The sequence below is a fragment of the Leptonychotes weddellii genome, chromosome 10, assembly GCF_054177405.1.
Source record: "Leptonychotes weddellii isolate Sample4059 chromosome 10, ASM5417740v2, whole genome shotgun sequence".
NCBI lineage: Eukaryota > Metazoa > Chordata > Mammalia > Carnivora > Phocidae > Leptonychotes > Leptonychotes weddellii.
The window spans coordinates 58,268,053-58,283,803 of NC_138378.1; the positions used below are offsets into that span (position 1 = coordinate 58,268,053).

Here is a 15,751-nt window from a genome sequence, read left to right on the forward strand (position 1 = left end):
GCTGCCTGGAGTGAACTTCAAGCCGCGGGACTGCTGGGCGATGCGGGGGGACAGGGGCGGGTCCGGATGTGGGGGTGGCCGACCCCGGCACCCTCTGGCCCCTCCTCCAGCGGGCGCCCTGGGGGCCTCGCCGGGTGGCTGTCTTGGTGGGGTGCGAGTTAGGGTTTTTCTGCGCTGCAGTATGGACACTTCCTGTTCGTCGCCTCTGTTGGGCCCGTGGTTACTTCTGCCTTTCTGTCTTGTGTCTGGGAGGGTGAGAGGTCGTGAGGGCGCATGCGAGGCCCTCCGCCTGCTGGGTTCGCCCCACCGCAGCAGCAGCGAGTCTGAAACCCGGGAGGACGGTGGGAGTCAGGGGAAAGCTGGCCCCTGTGCGTAGCCCTCCACCCTCCACTCTTACTCAACTCCACTTCTTTTACCCTTTTGCAAAGTGCCTCTGTTCCCACCTCAGCTCGCGGGAGTGAGCGTAGCGAATTCAGTGGGGTGCACTCCCGGGATCTTCTTGGACCTGATTTCTGTCTCTTTAATTTAAAGCAGCCCTTGTACTTCGTTTTCACCTTAGAGAAAAAAAGTCTTAGCGTGCAAAGAAACAGCACAGTCTTTCTTCTACCCCAACTCCGAGGTGGAGGGAAGTGGGAGGTTATTTGTTTCCAGGTTAGTTTGTGCTGTATCTCCTGTCTTCCTTCTGATTGTGACAGCCACGTGGCCGGCTGAGTGTAATAGAGTGCCCTAGCGCCACTAGGTCTGAGGCTTCACTGGTACCAGGGGCTTTGTAATCGTGCTGTAGCCTCGCATCCACATTTATTTTGGTGTTTTCAAAGATGAGGAAGTGGAAAAAGCTCAACAGTTCATGTCTATCTCTGTTCCATCCGAATTGTAAGATTTATCTCTGTTACCTTGCAGTCCTTGTCAGGTTTATATTGACGTTTTTGCCTTCCTCTGCTGTTTTGATGATTCATCTCTAAAATCTCAGCAGTGTTAGGTACCATTAAGGAGTGGTGGGGGAATAGAGTAGTACATTATGGAGTTCCCCAACTCTGGGAAAAAGTCGTTTGTATTTCAGAAGCATTAGTGAGAGGTTCTAGTGCGATAAGAAACAATCATGTTCTGGAGGGTGTTTTTTTTTTTTTTTTACTTTTATAGAAGTCTTAGTGTTTTCTTCTTACATAAAAATCCTGACCTGAAAAAATATATTACGGATGAAAATACTTGTTTAGGGATGAAATAAACACCCGTTTGATTTGTGTGTGTGCACTTTCTTAAGCTCTTTTTGGAAAAGTTTTAATGGTTAATATGAATGTTAACATGAACAGATTTTATTTTAAGGAATGAAATTTAATTTTGAGAATATATGAAGTAAAGGGTCAAAGGGTTGAAGATTAAAAAAATCCAAACTTTTGGAGAGTTTGGCAAATTTTAGAATTTAGGTGTAATCCCTGGATACTAATGCATGATGTTTCATTTTGTAAATGCTTTGGTGGATTTGAATTATTCCTGTAACATATGTTTTTATTTGCATCAGTTTTACTTGAAGGGTGCTAAACCACAGGAAACATTTAGAATGTGTAAAAGAATTATGTAGAGAAGTTACAGCAGCGCCATTTATTAGAATTTAATTATGCCATAACAGTGGTTCTCAATCAATGAAGTTAATAGATAAAAAGATTGGAGAGGCTTCAGTGCAGAAAAGATAACGTGATTGAGAAATTGGTATATGTGCTGACCACTGAAAGCAATGCTTGGTTGAGAAAGAAAGTAAATGAGGTGATGAAATACTTATATAAAGCAGGAAGCACTGAAAACATATGCTGTCTGATAACAACATTATTAGTTATGGGATCCGACTATCGAATGAAACTTTAGAAAGTGCCATCCGGGGCGCCTGGGTGGCTCAGCTGTTAAGCGTCTGCCTTCAGCTCAGGTCATGATCCCAGGATCCTGGGATTGAGCCCCACATCGGGCTCCCTGCTCAGTGGGGAGCCTGCTTCTCCCTCTCCGACTCCCCCTGCTTGTGTTCCCTCTTCTCTCTCTGTCTCTCTCTGTCAAATAAATTAAAAAATCTAAAATAAATAAATAAATAAATAAAGTGCCATCCAAACAGGACTTACTCTTGTTCTTATGGTAGCTTAGCTACTCACAGTATGTGTTGTGTGTTGCTTTTAGATTGTTGTCATTTTGGTAACTGGGTTTTGCACAAATGCAAAAAGTCCTCCAGAAATAAAGTTTCAAGGGCCCAATGCTTTGCTGATTTCTTACATAAGAAACAGAGGTCTATGATGTGATCCCTATTCTTTGGTTGAAGAGACTAAATTAACACCCATGAAAATAAGAATTTATATTGTGAGAGGATGTAGTTAGGAGTTAAAATGTATAATGCAGGCAAGTACTGTAAGGCTTAAAAGGAGAAGGAACCTAAAGGGTTTTGATTAGGTAGGGAGGCTTCTTCAAGAAATAAGGCTCTTGCTTTCTAAAGTCTAACCATGTTACTCCCCTTAGATTAATCTTCCTGAAAATTGTATCACTTTTATGTCAAGCATGAATACCAAATTTCTTCTCAGGACTTTTCAAACTTTGGTCCCAGTCTTCTCCCATCTTATCTTCCACTAACCTTCAGGAACTGTTCTTTATTGACTACTTCAGTGTTGTATAACAATTTTACTTCTTCTTACCTTTGCTGGTGTAACATTTTTCTGTTGGAAATGCACCTGCACACATCCTCTTAACAACTGAAGAAATACTCAAGCTTGAGTCTTGGCTGCCCTGACAGCCTTAGAATCACAGAAATACAGACCTGCCTTCACCTCTCCAACTGAAAATTCTTTACCTTCTCAAATAGCATATAATTCTTTTGGCTGTGCTTTATGTACTGCCTGTTTTCACTTAATAAATACTTTTTGAGCACTTCCCATGTGGCAGGCACTGGTATTGGTGCTGAGGATACAGCTTTGAATGAGACAAATTCCTATGTTCTTTGTTAGTCATCTTTTTAGGTTTTATCACTCCAAGGAGATTATAAAGTCTTTGACCACCCAGAAGAATCTTACTTTCTTGTGTATATGTGATACTGAATAAAGGAAGGGCAGGACATGGTATGAGGTAGAGAGATGGATGAAAGGATCTTTACAAGTGAAGGGTACAAAAGCATAAGCAATTATGGATGGCCTTGAAAGTATCATTTCTGAATGTAAATATGGTTTAGTTAAAAAAAAATTGCATTTGAGCCTGGGAATATGATAAAATCCTTATTTGAGGAAGGTTCATTTGATAGCAGTCTGTACTACTAATTATTAACTGGGGATGGAGAGGCATAGGAAAAAGATCTATTGAAGAAAAAATAACTTTGAGAGGGAGGTTTGGAAGAAGAGCATTATCAAGAAGATGGTGAGTTTAGTTAAGTGTAAGGTGACTGGGAGATAGCAAGGGGAATATGACGTTTAAGTGACTAAAGATTAGAGATGTGGGATAGTCCATTCAATACAGAACTGACAGCTACTGTTATGAATTGTTATGAAATGAAATGTTGAGGACTAAGAATGATACTTTGGGAAACTAAATTTCAGAGGGCATTTGCTTTGGTCATATGTAACTTTATAACTAATACTATAGACTTACACAATGCCTACAGTAGTGTTTTATTAATAACTTTATTTCCACTATAGTAGAATGCTATCTTTGTCTTATCACCAAACATAAAGGGACCAAAAGAATGTTTATCATCATTTGCTTCCAAGGGACTTTGATTCATTCCTTATTTCCCTTACTCTGTTTTTCTTTAAATAAATTTCTTTAGATTAGTTTTACATTTACAGAAAAGTTGCAAGATAGTACACATGAGTATACCTTACTCAGAGACATTTCATTTTCATTGTTAACTTCTTATATTATTATGGTACATTTGTCATAACTAAGGAAACAGAATTGCCACATTTCTAATAACTAAACTACACGCTTTATTTAGATTTCACTAGTTTTTCCCTAGTGTCCTTTTTCTGTTCCAGAATTCCAAATTCTGAGACTTTTCTTGTTTTTATGACTGTGACAGTTTTGGGGAGTACTAGTCAGAAATTTTAGAGAATGTCCCTCAGTTGCGATTTATCTAATGTTTTCCTCATGATTAGACTGGGGTCATGGGTTTTAGGCAGGAAGACAACAGACATGAAGTGCCATTCTCATCACATTACTCCAAGGGTACATCCTAACATGATAAAATTGATGATAATCTTGATCACTCTTCAAGGTCTTTGTTTGCCATGTTTCACACCCCACCCTTCCATGTTTTACTCTTTTAGAAGCAAGTTGTTAAGCATATCCCATGCTTAAGGTCTTAACCTAATTTTGATTCATATTTTTTTTTCCCTCAACCTAATTTTCTTTTCCATAAATAAACATTTAAACTTGGATAGATATTTTTTGAGCATCTACCGTATTCCAGTGCTAAGAATATAGTGATGAGTAAGAGATGTCATTTCTACTTTTCTGGAGTCTGCCTGATATAAAACATAAAATAGAATTTATCCCCTCACTTACATAGGTGTTGATTTCACTGTCATTTATTTATTTATTTATTTATTTTATTTATTTTTTTAAGATTTTATTTATTTTTTAGAGAGCGAGTGAGAGAGAAACAGCATGAGAGGGGAGAGGGTCAGAGGGAGAAGCAGGCTCCCCGCTGAGCCGGGAGCCCGATGCAGGACTCCATCCCAGGACCCTGGGATCATGACCTGAGCCGAAGGCAGACGCTTAACCATCTGAGCCACCCAGGCGCCCCTCACTGTCAATTTATAAACATGGTATTACTATAAGGCCTAAAAGGCTAAATAAATCTCTTTACTTAGGTAGTCACTTAGAAGATATGCTTATTATCATAAAGGTTAAATATATGTGCCATAAAAATAACTGCCTTTTTGTACCAATACAGATAATGGAAAATTACTTTGATTCTCCCCAAATAGATATATTCCTGTTAAATACAGGAATTGGATAGTTTAATTACCATTAATTATTCTCATAACTTATAAAGTTTGCAGGTTATGTAAGAAAATTCTTGGCTTCTTGATTGTATTTTCATAGGTATTTGGTGTTTTGCCAATTAGAAGTGGTTTGAAAGGTGTGTTGGGGGGAAAATACACTGGGGAAAGAATAGACCCTGCACTCTTCTTATGAGAGACTGTGATTATTTATTTATTGAAAAGAAAATGAAGTTGAAGAAAATAACAGTGAAAGTTTTGAAAGTGATAAACTTTTGGAGGGAAGTCACTGTATACTTAATAGAAGAGAAATGCCATTCTGATATTGGGAATGTTATTGAGAATATTATCAGTAAAACTGTTGGTTTTATTGGACAATAAAATTTGATAAAAGGCCTATTGAATGAGGATTTAAGTTAATTTTTTCCTAGTTAACTGGGTTAACTACAAAGTGCTCTTACTTTGAACTCTTACTGAAGTTCTTTCTAAAATGTTTTTAATACATTATACCTTTCACACTATATTGTACAGCCCACTGAGCATAATTTAATATTTAACTTAGAATTTTGACACAGAGCTAATATAGTACTTTTGAGTTTTATTCATAACCTTGGAGGTAGAGAATTGAGAAAATTGATAAACTTATATATCCTTGTGGTTTGTTTATCTTAAAAGAGGAAATACAGAAAAAGAAGTGATTTCTTGTAAATTAGGATTTTCCTGTTCCTTCTGTTTGCCCCTTGCCTTTGTCCAGCTCCTCCATCCTTAAAAGTTCAGTTTGAATGCTACCTCTTAAATAGTTATTGAACAACATTTATTAATAATCATAGCAGCAATCAGTAGCTTTTATTGAGCACCTACTGTAGTCTGACATGGAATTATACTAGACATGTAGTATAGAGAGTATATATTAATTCCTCATAACAACCCTACAGGAAGTATATTTTTCTTACTGATAAAGAAAAAGATAGTGAGAAGTTATGTAAATGCAGTGCTGGGTATTTGAATTCAAGTCTGTCAGACTTTTTTTTTTTTTTTTTTAAGATTTTATTTATTTATTTGACAGAGACACACAGCAGGAGAGGGAACACAAGCAGGGGGAGTGGGAGAGGGAGAAGCAGGCTTCCCGCAGAGCAGGGAGCCCGATGCGGGGCTCGATCCCAGGACCCTGGGATCATGACCTGAGCCGAAGGCAGATGCTTAACGACTGAGCCACTCAGGCGCCCCAAGTCTGTCAGACTTTAAAAATGCATATTCTGGGGTGCCTGGGTGGCTCAGTTGGTTGAGCTTCAGGCTCATGATTTTGGCTTAGGTCATGATCTCATGCCTCCTGAGATCTAGCCATATGGGCTCCATGCTCCATGGGGTGTCTACTTGAAGATTCTCTCCCTCTGCCTCCCTCCCCCTTCTTTCTCTCTCTCTCTAAGATAAATAAATCTTTGAAAAAATGCATAATCTATGTACTGTGACCTGAAGCCTTTATAAAAGGGGTATTTGCCAGGATGAGACACATCTTGATCTGTCTCCAGGAAGAAGTAGGGAAAAATACAGGGTAGAGAGAGGAAACTAGTATTTCCAGGCCATTTTAACTCATTTGATGCCTAATTTATAGAATGCCTCGTCTAGCAGTGCTACTACTTTATTGTTATAATGACTTAAGTGGTGTTAACTCTTTGGGACTCAAGGAGGTTTAGTCATTTCTCAGATTGTATAAGTTTGTTGGCTGATTGGTCTGCTTGATCTCAAAGCCTTGCTCTTTGACTTTTCTAGTACAGGATGCTGCTATATTTATTCATTTATTTAAACATTTGCTTAACTAAATGGTCTGTACTAGAGCATAAAAATTAATATATGGAGTTCTGCCTGCAAGGATTTATAGTCTAGTGCAGTATTTCTTAAGTGGATGATAGAACCAATGTAGTAAACTGTCATCAGCATTTCTTAAAAAAAAATCGAATAGAAAATTTCAGTGTATTATATGTGTTAAGTGTAAAAGTGTAGTTTCATTTTGTTTCAGTTACAAATGTATATCTTGGATCTCTATAAGAATGTCATAAATAGCAAGTAAGTTCCATAATATTAGGATTCTGTATAGAATGCTAAGGAAGCATGATGGAAAAAGCAAATAATTCAAGGAGGACTGGAAGATGGACTTTAAGTAGTTCTAACAAATAGGGTAGAGAGCCTTAAATACATCTAAAAGCCCGAAGGAGTAAAAGAGCACAGTATATTCAGGAAACCTGAAGTGGTGTGAAATAGTGGCAAACAGGAGCCAGATTTTTCCAGGAGTTTATAGGCTACCGTACCAGAGATTTTAGATTTTATTAGGCCCATGGTTTTCTGGAGTTTCATGGTGTTCTTTTGTTAAAGAACAAATACCAGTATATATTTGATTGTATCATATAATCTAGAAACAGTTATAGCAATAGAAATTTTGACCATATAACACGTATATAGTGTAAAATGGTACCCATGAATATAACTGTTGATAAAAACAATCACAGCCAAAAATTGGTTAAGCAATTTTGAGATGACTTTCAAATAAATGTTCCTCTTTTACTTTTTCTTGTGTTTTGGCATCTGTTAGCCATTGCTAGCAGGCTAATGGTAGCAGGTGCTAACATTTTAAGAGAAACTTTATAAGAGAGAAAGTTCACTTTTCCTTTGAATTAGGAAGACAGTCGTTTTTGCAGTTTTGAGGACACTCAGGGGCCACCTATAGGAATATTAATGTCAGACCCATTTTTGAAGGCAGAGTTCACAAATTTTGCCTACAGCTGTTTTTTGTTTGGGTTTTTTTTTCCCCCCCCAAATTTTGCGTTATTTGCCAACATGTAAATATGGGTACATTTCACATGAAATGACTAGAGTTCTGTCATCTCTGGAAAAATTGAACATTGTAGCAACATTGGTTTCATGTTCCTACATGGCGGTAATTGGCTAAAGCTTAATAATAAGGAGCTGCCTTCTCTTTGACAGTTTCCATCATTCTCTATTTCTTTTTTTTTTTTTTTAAAGATTTTATTTATTTATTTGACAGAGAGAGAGATAGCGAGAGCAGGAACACAAGCAGCGGGAGTGGGACAGGGAGAAGCAGGCTCCCTGCCGAGCAGGGAGCCCAATGTGGGACTCGATCCCAGGACCCTGGGATCATGACCTGAGCCGAAGGCAGATGCTTAACAACTGAGCCACCCAGGCGCCCCATCATTCTCTATTTCTTACACCAGACCAGCTTCACTCATTTGTGGCCTACCTTGTCTTTGTAAGGCATTTGAATTGCCTGTGTACTGTACTTTGTGAAGAGTTTTTAAAAGGGGATTTTGGTGTTTGAAAGATCATTCTGCCGTTACTGGGGAGGATAGATTGGAGGAATATGAGAAGGGTCTGGTTAGAATTTTAATGCAGTAGGGCAGGTGAAATGCCCTTTTTTTCCTTTGGAACCTGCAGTACCTTGTACCTTTCTCAAAGCATGCACTATATATAGCTTTCTATTATAGGTATTACTTATTTCTTCAACTGAAGTGTAAATACCTCATACATAATATATCCTGGATAAATGTTTGTTGAATTTAATTATATTTATTTTGAAGACCACCATATTTGTCACAAAGATGAGTTTTCTTGGCAGTTTTAGAGTATCTTAAAAAATCTTTTATGCATTTTAAGTAGTTGCAGTTTATTCTAAGAATCAGTCAATGTCAGATACTTTTTTTAAAGTATGTGTTACATGTGAGAAACAGAACTTAATTTTCTTTTTTGTTTTATTACCAAGTATATATCCCTAGACACTAGAATTAAGCTTGCACCCTTCCTTCCTCTTCATTTCTTTTTGATTGTTTTCTTTTCACCTTCTGTTTTTCTTAAAGCTTTATCTTATATGTTTATTTTTTCTTCTATTTTTTAAGTCTTCATTTCTGAAATAATTTTCCCTTTTATTTCAGATTCTTTCCTGAACTCTGTCACTTTATTTCTGAGTTTTTATTTTGATATATGTTTTTCTTTCATGTCTTGTGTAATTTTTTTAAGTTCATTTTGAAATAGAAGCTCATTTTTATCTCTTCTGTGAGCATCCCTTTCTGGCATGCTTTAATTGTCTATAGGATGTTATTGTATCCCACCCCCACTTTTTTTAAATTTATTAGTGGGGGATAAGTACACTTAACGTGAGACCTACCCTGTTAAAAACTGTTTTAAGTGTACAATATTGTTAACTGTAGGCACTGTGTTGTACAGCAGATCTCTAGAACTTACTCATTTTGCATAATGGAAACTTTATACCCATTGAACAACTTCTATTTCCCCCTCTCCCTTGCTTCTGTGAGTTTGACTATCTTCCTGTTTCTTTTTTCTTATTGTAACTTTGTATGATATTCAACCTCAATACTTTGACTTGTTTTTTTATATGAAAATAGTTTTCTTGAACTTCTAGGAGGAGGCTTAGTTCAGATAGCTCTTCTAACTTCACAGATTTCTCTTTTGTTGTTTTTGTGCATCATTAAAAAAAATGGTAGATGGCTTTCTGAGATTTCCTGGCTCTATTCTACTCTGACACTTCTATTTGGACCTTCTCTTTCCTGTATCTTGTTTGTCTATAACCTGCTCAATTTTATTTTCATTCCCAGCACTTTCTCTTAAGTGTAGCCTCTGTCTTGGAAGACAGCCCCAAGTGCCAGTTTCAAGCGACCTAAGGGGACCAGACTGCTCCAGGCCTATATGCCTTATTGTGAACTGCTTGCACTTACTACAGGAGTAATTTTAGCTTCTCACAAATTGTCTCTCACTGCTTTCCACTGAATACCTTTTGGCTATTTTGTACTTCTGTTCTCAAATTCTTCATACACCTCATTGCTTCCCCCCTGCTTTCTCTCACTTAGACACCAATAGAAAACAGGTTGGGGGAGAAGTGGGGGAAAAAAGGTTGGGGCTGTTGGTGGTTTGTTTCAGTCCTTTGTATTATGGGGTTTGTGGTGACACTGTCAAATATGGTGAGACTGTCAAATAGTTTTGTTGTAAAAGTTACCCATGGGTTTTTGGGTTTGCTCTCTAATTGCTCTGTTTTATGTAAAGATTCACAAGGAATCAAAAATTTGCTGCCACCACAGCTGCCATTTTCCATAATCCTCTTCCTGATAATTTTAATTTGGGGAGTGATTATATCTCTCCCCCTGCCCCAAATGTTGGCAAAAAAACTTATTTCTTCTAAAATTATTGGCACTTAATGCTATTCATTGATTTTATATGTCACAGCAATCTGAACTGTTGTTCTGCCCTGATTATTTCTTCTTAGTTGAGAGAGCATTTAAAAGTCTATTAAAGATCCTTGGGGAAATTTTGGAGGGGTCATGGGATTATCTTTCATTTGCAAATACGCAAGTGTTAGCACTTTGACATTTAATGCTTTAGCTCTTTCCAATATTTAAAAGCTAACCTACATTATTTACACCTAGGGCTATTCTTAAATTATGGAGAAATAATTGGTTAGTTTAGAGGACTTCTTGATTTTCCTTTATATAAGATAGTAATTTAGAAATATGAAACAATCAGAAAACTTAATGGGATAGTGTCTTGTTTAGAAAAACAAAAAGATTTAAATAATTTGATCAATGTAAAGATACTTATATAACAAATAGAAAATGCTTATATGTTAGGAAATAGATGCATGTAAGTAAATAATTGCAGTGTGATACATAACCCTTCTAGACACAGATTCAAGAGTAGTGTGGGAACACAGAAAGTAGGAACCAGCTTTCCCCAAGGAGTGGGATTAGGTAAGGTGAATTTTTTAGTTATAATAGAGGTTTACTAATGGTGTATCATTACCTTTAATAACTTCATTTTCTCTTTGTTTTTGTAAACTTTTCCATTAATAGTGCTTCATACAAATGGTTTTACTGTAGACTTCCTTTAATTACTACTTCCAAATAGCATATTGTTCAAATGTAATTAAAATAATTCTTGGGGTGCCTGGGTGGCTCAGTTGGTTAAGCGACTGCCTTCAGCTCAGGTCATGATCCTGGAGTCCCGGGATCGAGTCCCGCATCGGGCTCCCTGCTCAGCGGGGGGTCTGCTTCTCCCTCTGACCCTCCCCCATCTCATGCTCTCTCTCTCTCATTCTCTCTATCAAATAAATAAAATAAAATAAAATCTTTAAAAAAAAATAAATAATTCTTAAAAAGTTTTCTGATACTATTTTCCAAATACTACTTGCTTAAGTACTCTGCTTAGGGTTGTTGTGTCCATTGTTTTCTAGGTTTTTTTTGTTTTTGTTTTTATTCTGGAGTAAGTCTTTTTTTAAAGTATAGAACCTTAGTGTTTATAAAGTGGTTTCAGTTCTATTGTTTGCTTTGAGGTATTGACACAAATAACCATAGTAAAAAAAAAAAAGGACATATAAATGCAATGGGAACATAGTAGGAGAGAGAAACATCTCTAAAAGAAGTTCAGGTGGTAACTGCATGGAGGAGTTGTCATTAGGGTTTTGGCTGAATGGTCGTAGGGAAGGTAATCCGGATGTTAGAATAGCAGGAGCAAGAATATAAATAGAGAAATGCACAAGAAGTATTTGTACAGAATTAGTCTAGTTTGGGCTAACTTCAAGTAGAGGAGGATTAGCTTGAAGATATAGATATTGAGTCAGATGTATTTATGATAGTATGTACTTTTTCAGTCTTTTGTACTGTGGAGCAATCTAAGCAGGGTGGCAACTAGTGTAGTAGTGAAGTGTGTGGGCTCTGGAGCCATACTCCCTGAGCTTGTATCCCATTTGTGCCACTTTAGAGTTTGTGATAATGAACATACCATTCAATCTCTCTGTATCTGTTTCCATATATAAAATGGACACTAAAAATAGCAACTGCCTGGTAGAGTTGTTGTGAAGATTAAAAGAGTTAATACTGGTAAGGCACTTAACAATTCCTGGTATCAATAAGCATTCAGTGAATTTTTTATATAAGAAAGCACTAGCCCTGTCATTTACATAAATCATGTGTACATGATTTATACACACACATAGGAAATATACATATGGGTAGGAAATACAGGTTTTACTATGTATGTATCTACAGGAGAGTTGGTAATATTTGAATTTCAGTTTTTGATGGCATTTAGATTAGTATAGAATGAAAATCCAACCATCTCATTTTATAGATGTCCAAGTTATGTGGTAGCAGAGCTAGAACCAAGATCTGACAGATGACAATTATTTGAGCAGTAAACAGACGACGAGCTCTTCCATCGTGCAGCTTTCAGTCAGGAAAGATGTCTTAAGCCTTCTCAGGTATGATAAATGTTATCAAAAAGTATAGGATATTATGGAAGGACAGAATTTAGGGCCCTGTCTAGTCTGGGATGTAGAGAACGTTTCCCTTAAAAATTTAAAAGCTGCGATGTGAATGATAAATAGCAGCCAGAGCTAGGTGAAATCAAGAGTGTGTCGGGCAAAGGATGTAAGGTAAAGGCCCTGGGGGCGGAGAAAGTATGGCCTATTCAGACATCTAAAGTGGGGAAAGAGTGGCAAAAGATGTGGCCAGAGAAGTTAGACAGGGGCTAAGTCATGCCAGGTCTCATGTACCATGTAAAGGACTATTCATTTGGACCTCAGGGTCCCCTTGATGGATTAAGAAAGAAAAGGACCTTGTCAGATTTGCATTTATAAAATTATATTGTAGAGAATAAAAGAAGATCAGGCATAGATGCAGGGAGACTAATTAAAAAGGTATTGTCAGAGCCTCTGTGTATGTTTATGCAGAACACAATTATAGCTGTCTAGATGAGAAATGGTATTGATCTGGACTATTGTTGTAACCGTGAAAATGGAGAAAAATGGCCAGGTTTCATATTTAACTATTTCTCCAAAATCTGTCCCCAGACCACACCTCTCTTCTGAACTTTAGATCACATATATCCTAAACGCCCACTCTATTTGAATATCTCACAAGCCAAATTCAACAGGTCAGAACAAAACACACAAATACACACACATACACACCATCACCACCACCACAAACATTGATCTACCTCCAAGAAGAAAAGCAGCCATTTTGCTGTCAGTATTCTCTGTATTATCAAATGGAACTAACATCCATTTGGTGGCTGATCCTATCTACTGGTAGTGACAACTAGACCTCTTAGCTACACAGCTACAGTTGATTTGGCTGTTTAGGATTTAGGTTATATTCTGAGTAAGTTTATTTAGAAACTTAGCTTATTAGGTTAAGTGTTACTTTTTTTTTATTAAAGATTTTTATTTATTCATTTGAGACACAGATACAGAGAGAGAGAGCATGAGCAGGGGGAGAGGGAGAGGGAGAAGCAGACTCCCTGCTGAGCCAGGAGCCCGATGTGGGGCTCAGTCCCAGGACCCTGGGATCATGACCTGAGCCGAAGGCAGACGCTTAACGATCTGAGCCACCCAGGCGCCCCTAAGTGTTACTTTCTACAATGCCCTGGAGATAGTCTATTTATATATTTTTTATATATAAATATATAAAATATAAATATATTTATATATATTTTTATATAATAAATATATTTATATAAATATATTGTATAAATTATATAAAGATATAATATATCTATATTATATAAAGATATAATAACATAAATATCTTTAATAATTTTTCACATAAATGTATACGTAGAGGGTTAGTTGAGTCTTATTTAAAATGTACTTACTTTTAATCATACTTTTAATTAATCATACTTTTGTGTTGTTTTTAGAATTACATGTAATATCTATATATTAAATCAACTGATATAGAGTCCTAAGTTTTACTTTTGCTTTCCAAATTTGGTATAGAAAGCTATTAGTAAGATAAGATATCATTTTCTGCCTTTATTAAATGTATTCCCGATCTTGAATATTCTTTTAAAAGATGCTTATTTTCAGTGGAACAATTTAATTGGCTGTAGGAGATTTACTGCATGGCTTATTTCAAAGCATTAAAAATAATTTCTACATAAATAAATTTTGAAGACAAAGAATACTTCCTGTTTGTATTCAAATGCCAACCAAATTTACCTGTGTACTTTAGGTTATTAGATCTGTTGACTTTCAAGTTTCTGTAACTTTCTTCCTTTCAACATTACTTTTCTAGTGTGGTTGGTATAGGACTGTCAAAGAACCAAAGTGCTGGTTGGTTAACTGGTCACTGTATGGTTTGTGGCATGGTGATATTACTTCTAATTCTAGATGGCATGGATATTTCCCTCCATTACTGATTTTTTTTCTGTGTTGTCAGTGTTTTCCAGCCTTTAACATATTTTCCTTTGTACACCACTTTGATTGCCACCCCAAAGGTTGAGAAAAGATGAGTTTTCTAAGCTAGATTTACTCTAAGAGCTAGTAGTGCTACTTTTCCCTATCATATTTAATAACAGGTAAAGTAAATTAGTGCTATGTTTTAGATGGTAATAGGAGTTTTCAAGTTACTTTGTCATCAACTTTTTTTAAACATTTATTAGAACTAGCCATTTTCCTTATCAGAGAAAACAATTTTCACTGCATTTAGATCTTTTGTGGTACTGTTTTTTTAAATCAGTATTTCTGTGTGTGAAAGGTGGGGTTATTTGCTAGCATTCATTTTGCGGAAAAGCATTTGGTCCTTAAACAGAAAATACCGGGTTTGTTGATTGGTTAGAAGCCAGTGTGTTTCATTTTTTTACTTAAAAAGCTATTGCTTCATTTTAACTTCCCCAAGAAACTGATGAACAACTGAAACACTTTTTTTTTTAAGAGAAAAATGCTGCAACAATGTGTAGGGGAAGTCTATATACTGTGTACAAGTAGTACAAAACTATTTAGATAGAAATGGCGTTTAAATCGTGGTTTACACGGTGTACCTGGGCAAGTTAGGGGAGGAGAAAAATGGATTCAGTGGAAGGTTACAACAGAATTTGTACCCCCAGATTTTAGTGTTTTATGCTTTTAGCATGAGTTGGAGAATGGTCTTTTCCTTCACTCAATTTTATTTCTTTTTTTACCCCTATTTGAAGAACAGTTTCCCTATGAGACAAATCTTTGACCCTTTTGTATTCGGAAACCCCCCCCCCCCCGCCTTTTCCCGCCCTTTCTTGACTGGAAAATGCAGCTGCACATATTTTTTGTGTAGAGACAATGGATCACATGCTGTGTCACCTAAATCTATGACCAAGAGGCAGTTTTATCCCTAAGAGACCATAATGCTTCAGTTGTCCTGGATACATGACATCATGTAGCACTATAATCAAACACCCGTCTTTTTGCAGTACATTTGGTATTTGACTTTACCCTCTAATCTCAATATTGGATTTTATGGGGTAGACATTATTTATAATAGAGAATCTTAATCAAAATGAAGATTTTATTGTTATTCAGTAGAAAAGATGGAGTTCCTTCCTTTTATATGTCTAAATTTTTTCTTACCTGAGGGTTACCAACATTATCAGGTATTTTGAGTCAGTGGAATAAGAGTTCTAGTATGTGTTAGGTTTGTTAGACAGTGCCTTGCAAATAGTATGTGCTCAATAAATGTCACATTTTGTTTTTGTTCTCAGTGTGGTAAATTAACAGGAATGAAACTGTTTTTCTTTTTTTAAAAATGAAGAACTCTTGGGCGCCTGGGTGGCTCAGTTGGTTAAGCGACTGCCTTCGGCTCAGGTCATGATCCTGGAGTCCCGGGATCGAGTCCCGCATCGGGCTCCCTGCTCGGCAGGGAGCCTGCTTCTCCCTCTGACCCTCCCCCCTCTCATGTGCTCTCTCTCTCTCATTCTCTCTGTCTCAAATAAATAAATAAAATCTTTAAAAAAAA

At 36.8% G+C, this 15,751-nt stretch overlaps 1 protein-coding gene across 2 annotated transcripts in view; it reads left to right on the forward strand.

Annotated features, from left to right (window-relative positions):
* The window catches only part of FOXN2 (forkhead box N2), a 63,501-nt gene that overhangs the window by 977 nt on the left and 46,773 nt on the right, over positions 1-15,751 (forward strand). The window lies entirely within an intron of this gene.